Source organism: Meleagris gallopavo, chromosome 5, assembly GCF_905368555.1.
Source record: "Meleagris gallopavo chromosome 5, MGAL_WU_HG_1.1, whole genome shotgun sequence".
In the NCBI taxonomy this organism is placed as follows: domain Eukaryota; kingdom Metazoa; phylum Chordata; class Aves; order Galliformes; family Phasianidae; genus Meleagris; species Meleagris gallopavo.
The window spans coordinates 22,253,049-22,261,737 of NC_139408.1; positions in this window are offsets into that span (position 1 = coordinate 22,253,049).

Here is an 8,689-nt window from a genome sequence, read left to right on the forward strand (position 1 = left end):
CTGTCTTTGCAAATGGTTTATGCACACACTCACAAAGGAGGAGCAGCTGATGAAAGAGCTTCCACAGAAAGACGGTCCGTAGGACAGACCCAGCAGTTCATGTGAAACTCTGTGAGTTCTGGACATAAATACATCTGTGAACCAAAATCAGTCAGGACAAACACTCTCAATTGAATTAAACTTTCATTAAGCTTGATTATTTTATTTTGTTTTTGACAAAGCCCTTTGCATTTATTATTACACCAGTGGCTAAAACTGAAATAGTTTTTAAATTTCCCATGTTTAGTTCATTGTTATTTCATCTACCAGTATCTGGCACAAGAGGAAAAAGGGTGAGAAAAGTAAGCCAAATCAATTTATCAGTACCGCTAACTTATCAGCCCATTCTCAAATCACATGTCCCACAGTGTAACTTGAATGACCAGTTTTTCCTTCCATTAGCAAGCACATTAAGAGAAAGGGGTCTCCCTGCCAGCAAGTGTCAGATGCACCAGATACGGTATCCTATCTGGACATTAAAGTTATATGCAGGGCCTCCAGCTGGATTTCAGTCTGGTTTCTAGCAACATCAGCACTAAGCAACAACCGTGGCTAACAAACAAGTATAAAGTACAACTTTTTATCTCCTGAAGTAAAACAATCTTCCCACCATCATAAATAATCTACCAGTAAAGAAATTCAGCCTTGACTCCCAGCAGCAGAAAGTAGAAGAGGCTCTTCTCCCACAGCCGGCCTCCTCTGCTGCAGCCCTGGTCGCAGACAGCACCAGCTCTGTCCTTCCCACTTCCAGCTGGAAAGGGGCATTCCCAGCACCAACAGAATTCCAGGTAGCTGAGATAAAATGTCCACTTGCAGCTCTAGGAATGGGTCTTGCTGCAGTGACAGGTGCATGCAGGACCTTGCTCTTAGTTAATAAATTCCATTATCACTGGAAAAAAATCCAGCTGGTTCAAAGCACACTAAGGTCTACGCAGAGAAAGAAGGACAGTTGTGAGCACGCTACTCTGACATCTGCAGTGGCTCTAAGCCAGATGTCAAGGCTGTTCAAAGCTGTACTTCTAACCTGCAGCATTCCCACTTGTAGAAGCTGCAGTCATGTGCCACTGCAACCATGGAACTACAAACAACATTTGCTAGCAATGCTAAGAACTTGCTTCCACTCAAGAGGAGTTGTTACAAATCTATCAGCTTTTAGAAATGGCTCCTTCTTCAATTTCTCTGAATTCTTTTGATAATCAATTACTTCTAACTTAAAAAAAAATAAAATAAGATTCACTATCATTAGAAAAGCCAAATTATTCAGAATATAATAATTTGGAAAAATTTTATGTTGATTAGTTTGAGGGACTGAAAGTGACTTTCATCACTGATTTTTCACATTAATCCAAGTGATGACTTCAGAGCATTTCTGACAATCCACTGGGATTTTTTTCAATTCTGGCTATCTGTAGCTACTGCTTTTGAAAAGTCTGATAGCTGTTCTTAGACCAAGTATTTAACTTATTTGTATTTTATTGCTTACCTGGTCTTCCTCTTCTGCCAGACTTGCTGAAAAGCCCTTTAGCACCACCAAAAGCAGTGTTTAGAACCTAGTTACCATCAAATTCTTCTTATGTAAAGAGGTGGCACAACTTTTTTGCTATTTTTATCTGGAGAACCTAAGGAAAATCAGTTTACTAATGTGTGAGATAAGCCACAACAGCATGCAGTTCATAAGTGAGGATTTCAATCTTTTACAACTCAGAATGGGTAGGCCTCTTCTAATGCTCTCCTTCTTTTCCTTTGCAGGTAGTAGATAGACCAAAGAGAGAAACAGATACAGTCTGTCTAGTCTTACATTGGCAAACACAAACAAAAATTTATTACCAAACTCCACCTAACTGAATTTACCTTTTACAGTTTGGGCACAGAACAGCTGGTAGGTGGCAACGTATTCAACACTACCCTTTATTATGGTTACTACAGCAAAGAACTCGTAAGCATTCCACACAATATATGTTTATATCACATTCAAATGAGACCTGCTGTCTATTTGAACTAAGAGGTGCCTCCAGGGAAGGGTGGAATGCAGCTCAGCTCCTCCATCACTGGAGACATCAAGGATGAAAAGTTTATATAATCTTTTACAAACATATTTTAAAGCAAATTATGATTTCCTTTTGATGTTTCTACTTCCTGTTGATCCTGCTGCCAAGTTCATATGTGACAATAAAAACAGGGGTGCCATGTGAGAGAACTGGTGAGAGCTGATGTGTGTCAATATAGTCTAACCACTGAGAAGTCAAAAGGGTGTTAATAGCAAATCAGAACAACTGCATTTATATAGCAGGTTTTAATCATTTGATTATTTCTCTACAGTCACTCCACAAAGGATAGGCACCGTTCCAGAAGACTTCAAACCTGTAACAATGACTATAAGCTTTATTTTTTTTATACCTTCATAACACAAAACTATGCACAGGTAAAATAACGTAATTTCATAGTTAAATAATAAGTTGTACTATCATGAAGTACATACACATGTATTTATGCATACTACAAATGTAGCAACAACACAGTCGAAAAGAAAACAAACATGTGGAGGCATAAGCAACTGGAGGAATAGCCTCAGAAGCTGACCAGCAGCATGTCTTAGAAAGAGAGCAGTGTGCTACTAGTACAAATGGAACATCCTTTGTGTCCAGGAAGAGCCCATGCTCCCATCCAACAAAGGATGCTAACCATTTCCCACCTGCCTTTGGCTTTCCTGAGTCCTGCGTGGCAGCCAGTGGTGCATCCCGCACTCATCATCGACACAACAATCACAACACACAGGAAACCTTTGACTGTTTCATCACCTGAAAGGGGAGAAGGGGTTGTCACAAACAGACAGTGATTACACAGTTCTAAGTATTCTTAATTAGAACATAAACATGTAAAAGAGCATTTCAAAACTCTCTTATTACAGCTGCCCATGTTTCAAAACGTCAGCTCACAGGAATGCAGCAGCTGAAGGATCACTGCTGGATACTGAAGAGAAACCTTCACACTATTTTGTTACTCGAAACTTAGTCTCTTTAATACTATATATATATATATATATATATATATATATTTAAATAAATAAAAATAAAGATAAATATATGAAGTGCCTTTTGCTAGGTTTGTGGGATAGTGAAACACAGTCTTTTGGCAGGACCAGCTGCCCCCCTCAGCGGGTGAGCCAATCAGGCCCCACTGCTCTGTAGAGCTGTTCAGGATTTCCTCTCCTGACACTTCTTTTCCCGTTCACTCTTCTTATTATGTCCAGAATTTTCAATTCTGTACAAAGTAAATGGTAAAATTCGGCTTTATTACTCTGAAGAGCAAGTGCATAAGGCTACACTAAGCATAGCTCTGCAAGACAACCCGCATCTCCAGTAGGCAGCTGCATAGAAAGTGACACATCTGAAACATACTAACCTGGCAGGGCAAGTTCAGTGTTAAAATGTATCATAAATACAGATGAGTACAGATACTGCAGAGGAACTGGTACCAAGATGACTTGTTTCTCCTACCTGCACTGCTGAAAGCGAAACCTTTGATGAGCTTTATTAGTCTCTTCATCCCTCCTTTTCCCACTGTCCTCTGCAGATGGTGAGATGACAACAGTCTCACGAGAAGTGAGCCAACATTTGTGAAAAGCTAACAGGTTACTGTACAGAAACGTGCTTGTTCTGCTTCTGCAGCGAGAATATATTTTCATATTTCTCAGAGCACAAGATTTGCGCAGCAGGTACTTCAAGAAGAGCCTAAGGAGATTCTGCCACCAGCAGTTAACAAATAACCTGCCTCTATAGCAAGCATCTCCCTTTCATCTTCTGCAATTATGGACTTTAATTACTCAAGTATGAGAGTCTATAGCCCTGATCAGCCCTTAATTTCATTGATTATACAAAATCTGGTTGAAACTGGATGTCTGAATTAACAGAAACTGTAACATACCAGATGGGTCTTAAGTCCGCCATTTTCTGCCCAGAGCTTGCCAAGCCAAAAAGAAGCCAAATTTCTAATTCAAAAAGACACAACATTTGACTCTGAAAGCAACCACATATCATAATATTTCCTAATATTTTAGACATTAAATACAGTTTGGCATATGACAGCTTTGAGCTGAGAACTCAGCTACATGAATTGCTTCCTGTTAAATGTATCGTGTTCCGAATTTGCAAACAAACTCTTTATCAGGTGACTGCCATGGATGACTCATCAAACCACTGAAAAATAGCACAGGTGTAGATCAGAGTTAATATTTATATGTTGAAAGCACGCAATAAAACCGTGACCAGCTCTGCAAAGCAAAGTACGACCAACCGCATGCTCCATTTGTTGTTTAGCTAGCTGGTGCCTGCATCATTGCAACACTGGCTGCAATACTGTTACTTCCTGGAGCTCCAGCGGGCAGCTTTCAGACAAGAAGGAACAAGTCTTGCCTGGGTGAAATGCTGCGTAGCACTGAAGCAGTTTGCTTGGTTTAGTTTTGCCTTACTGTGGCTTCCTGGAGGAAGAATTTGCATGTTGCTTTTCAGTAGCCAGAAAAAAAGCAGGCTACACCTCCACCTTTTCCTGTTTCTTTCAGACTCCTTGTCTTAACCATTCAGTTGACTTCAGTTTGTTCATTTCACAGTCTTTGTTTCAGTTCCTATTCACTTTGAATGCTACTGAATGTTCCTCCTGAATGCATCCAATTTACAGGACTTACAATTTATAGAAGTTACATGTCCAATTTAGCGACTGCTGTGAATAATTCTCACCAAATCCAATGGGAAACAAAGCCTAAATTCAAAAAGGAGAAAAGACAGTCTTACTTCGTGTTAGAAAGCTCTCATCATCATTTAATTCTGCAGAAAAATTATTTTGTATGTTTAGATTTGCACTATTTTTAAAGTAGGCTAGAAAGGCGGTAGTAATCTATAGACACCTATTAAATTCACAACACTGACAATAAACATAAATATAAATCCTGGATCACAGCCTCACTTGGTCTGAATGGATCCATCTTCTTTGAAATCAGCACACTCACAGGTTTGTAACTTTTCAGAACCAGAGACACATGTATAGAGGAATATACAGGAAATAAACCTGTTCGTATAGTGCAAGTTGTAGGACTGACTGCTCAAAAGGCTATTAAATAATTTATGCTATCAAAGGGCAAAGGGCTCTAATTTAGCAGTAAGTTTGAAAGGTGACAGAAATGATGTCCATTTGGAGAATGACTGAAGTTACTTCAGACTCTCTAGTCTGGAGAAGAGAAGCAGCTGGCAGAAGTCTGGTTCAAAGCAAACCAGGAAGGTGTTCCTCATGTGATAGGTGGTGGTCCTGTGCAATTCCTTGCCACAGCAATGCTGAAGATGATGAGTCCACCATGGGCTCAAGGAGAAGTCTTCTGAGGGTTACTACACACCTCAAAACCCACATTCAGCCTATGAGCTGCCAGAGCAGCAAATAGTTGGAGTACATGAACATACTAAGAGGAAGTATCTTAGAAACTTCCCTCTTTCTTCTTTAGGATCCATAAAAGTTCTTGTGTAAAAGAAAAGCACCTGTAATGCACTTTTGAGTGAACAGATCCTGTGTGTGACCTCCTCCTCTCCGTGCCATGTTACACTTAACCACCTACCCTTGCCCAGACTAGAACACCACATCACAAGCAAATAAACCTGGTTTTCAATTTGTTGCTAAATCGCAGGACAGCCCTCACAGCCACGGCATGGCAAAACTTGGAGATGCACATTTTTCAATCAAATAAAATACCTTCAGTAGCTGGTCTGAAATACAAGCAAATAGAAGGAGTCTGGATATCTGCTCAATTTCTGTGTAACCCAAAGAGATTATAATGTTTCACATGGTACACGGAAAACATGACACTTTAGTATTAAAAGGTATCATCATCCAGAGTTGGTTAAATCATTTATGACAACTGCACAAACACTGACAGAACTTCCATGATGGTATGTTATCAAATCATCTTCATGATATCAGGAGAAAAATTCGAGGAAGCGTACACAATTATGCTAGTAATATTTTGTTTGTTTGTTTTTTAAATGCACTTGAATTGATTCTTCAAATTGCCAAAGGAGACAAATGGGCTTGTCCACAAGAGGTAATCGGAGCACAGGGAAGCAGGAGATAAATTCAAAGCACGCTAGCCAGCCTCCAAGAGCTATTTTGGTCTACTTCCACATGGAGGAAAAAACTGGTACCATGGGATCTAATGTCTAACAGCTTAAGCTTAGTTATAAGTAAATGCCAGACTCTGTGAGAAAAGCCATGATCGCTCCTTTCCCACTGGTAAAGACTTTATTGCCTAAAAACCATCTTTAATTGCATAAAATCTTTCCATCTTAATGTGCAGTGAAGACTGTATTTGCCTATATGTGGCACTAGGCAGAGTTAATTTTAAGGTGCAAGTCCACACATAAAGAAGCAGCATTTTTCTTTTAAATATATATGCAGCTATTGATAGTAAAGTTCAGGGAGCTGTGCTGGGCTTAACTGGAAGGACTTATATCTCTTTAGAAGGCACAAAGCCTGTTTTCCACAGGTGGTTCTTGCAAATACTGCAGTCCATGAACAAACACAGCAGTTCCCTGGTTAGTAACTGGGGGAAGAAGAATAACGAGAATTTCTAGCCACAGCACCACAGCACCATGCTGGATTTGCATCAATAGGAAGATGTAGAAAGACCTGATCCACAAAGTCAGTCTTTGTGGGCAAATTTGCCCTTGCAACACGATGAGTTTCAGGAGAGCTCCATACTCAGGATCTGCTTTCTAACAGTTTTACGGGATTAAGAGTTTCCTTTCAGTTCAATAATATCACTCTGCATAGAAACATATGTCACAAACTCCATTTTGTCTCTTGCAGGAATCAACAAAAAACTACCTACTTTCAAAACACAGCTGGATCAGCTCAAAATGGATATTATACAAGATGTTGTAATAACACCAAAATAGTTTCAGAGGTCTACCTGGTCCCCATACAGTTCTGTGTTCCTGAACAGTCCAGACATAAGCAAGAATAAAGCAAAATGTGAATTAGAATCTTTGTCCTTCTCCCAGTACCAGCCAACATAGATACCAACTTTATTTATAATCATACAAAAATTAAAGCCACTTCAATTATTGCACCTGCCAGTTAGTGTCCATTTGCGGGTAAGCTGTCAAATGCAATCAGTTCTATAAGACAGATTTTGTTAAAAGCCTGTGTGCAAACCAGCACTAAGATATAGCTTTATATTGTTTTAGTAGGCTTGGGTAACCTCTGTTCTCACTCAGACTGTCAAGTAAAGCAGAAGCTGACAGGGATGCCATAGCTATAAACCTGAATTTTTATACACTTTTAGCAATTTGGAGTTGTAAATTAGGTATAGACACTTCATCTTATTACGGCCCCTTGTAGGACAGTGGACCGGAGAATGCTTGCTGTGAAACAAGTGTGAGACATGTAGAGATGAGGGCAAAATGCTACAGCTTCAATACTGCTATGTGTCATTGAATTCACCACATTCATCAGCACCATTCATCAACCTGGGTTACCTGCAGTATGCAGCGATAGTAGCAGAGATTATGCTTCCCATGATCTCTTAATACATATTAACATAATAGCATGGCAAAGAAGGAACGAAGACAAAGCAGGACTCATAACAAAAAAATACAGAAATTACAATCAAAAAGAGAAAATGATTATTCTGATCACACTTTTGGGTCACAAACAGGAGAGATGAAATGCACACAAGGCATAACTCTACTGGAAGGGACAGAGTTGACTGAAGAAGAAAAAAGCCTAGCATAATAACATAAAATTGGGCCCCAGGACTGTGTCAGTTCATGCAGTTGGAAGTCCTGGAAAAGATTCAGTACATCAAGTTTTCATACACAATGAAACAATGAGCAATTTTGTATAAATAATTTCTGGCTTCCTCTAGCATGCATGTTAATTATTGCAAGTGTTTTTAATTAATCATTCAAAATTTTAAATCTGGAAAACATGCTTTATGCAATAATCATGGAGTTCTACAGAAGCTTAAGCTTTCAGCTACTGTACGTTCAACATTAAAAAGGTTGTGTTCCATTTTAATTTACTGTTCAGGGTTTTGCCATAATTTTGTGCAAACAGGCAATGAGGGACCACTAAAACGCAACTAGTCCTACTGGCACAACTCTGCAATGAATTTAACATAAAGGTCTGTTCCTCTAATGCTAATTTAGCGAGGTTATAAGCTGAAAGCAGAAACAGATTTTAATGAGATAATGGCTGAGTTTTAAGCTGCTTTTATTTTCTGCTACTGGAGATCTAGGGGAAAATATTCCACTGAAGCGATCTGGTTTCACTTTAATTCCTGGAGATTTTATTGAATAAAATCTCCCATATTTAAAAAAAGATATGTGAACAAATTGGAATCAACAACATAATTGAAAAAAAGCCAAATAAATTAAGTGAGAGAAGGTTTGGCACTTAATCCATGGGAAATGGAGTATCAGAGAGACAGATTTTCAAATAGAGTAAGTTTGCTATAACGTGTTTTTGCTAAAACAGTCCAGAGAGAAAGAACGAATATAGTGATAATTTAGGTACAATGTCAATGCTATGAAGACAATATAAAGCAATTTACACTTTTCTCCCAGTAGTTGATTTGTGATGTCTACAGTACTTGGTAGACTTCATTTGA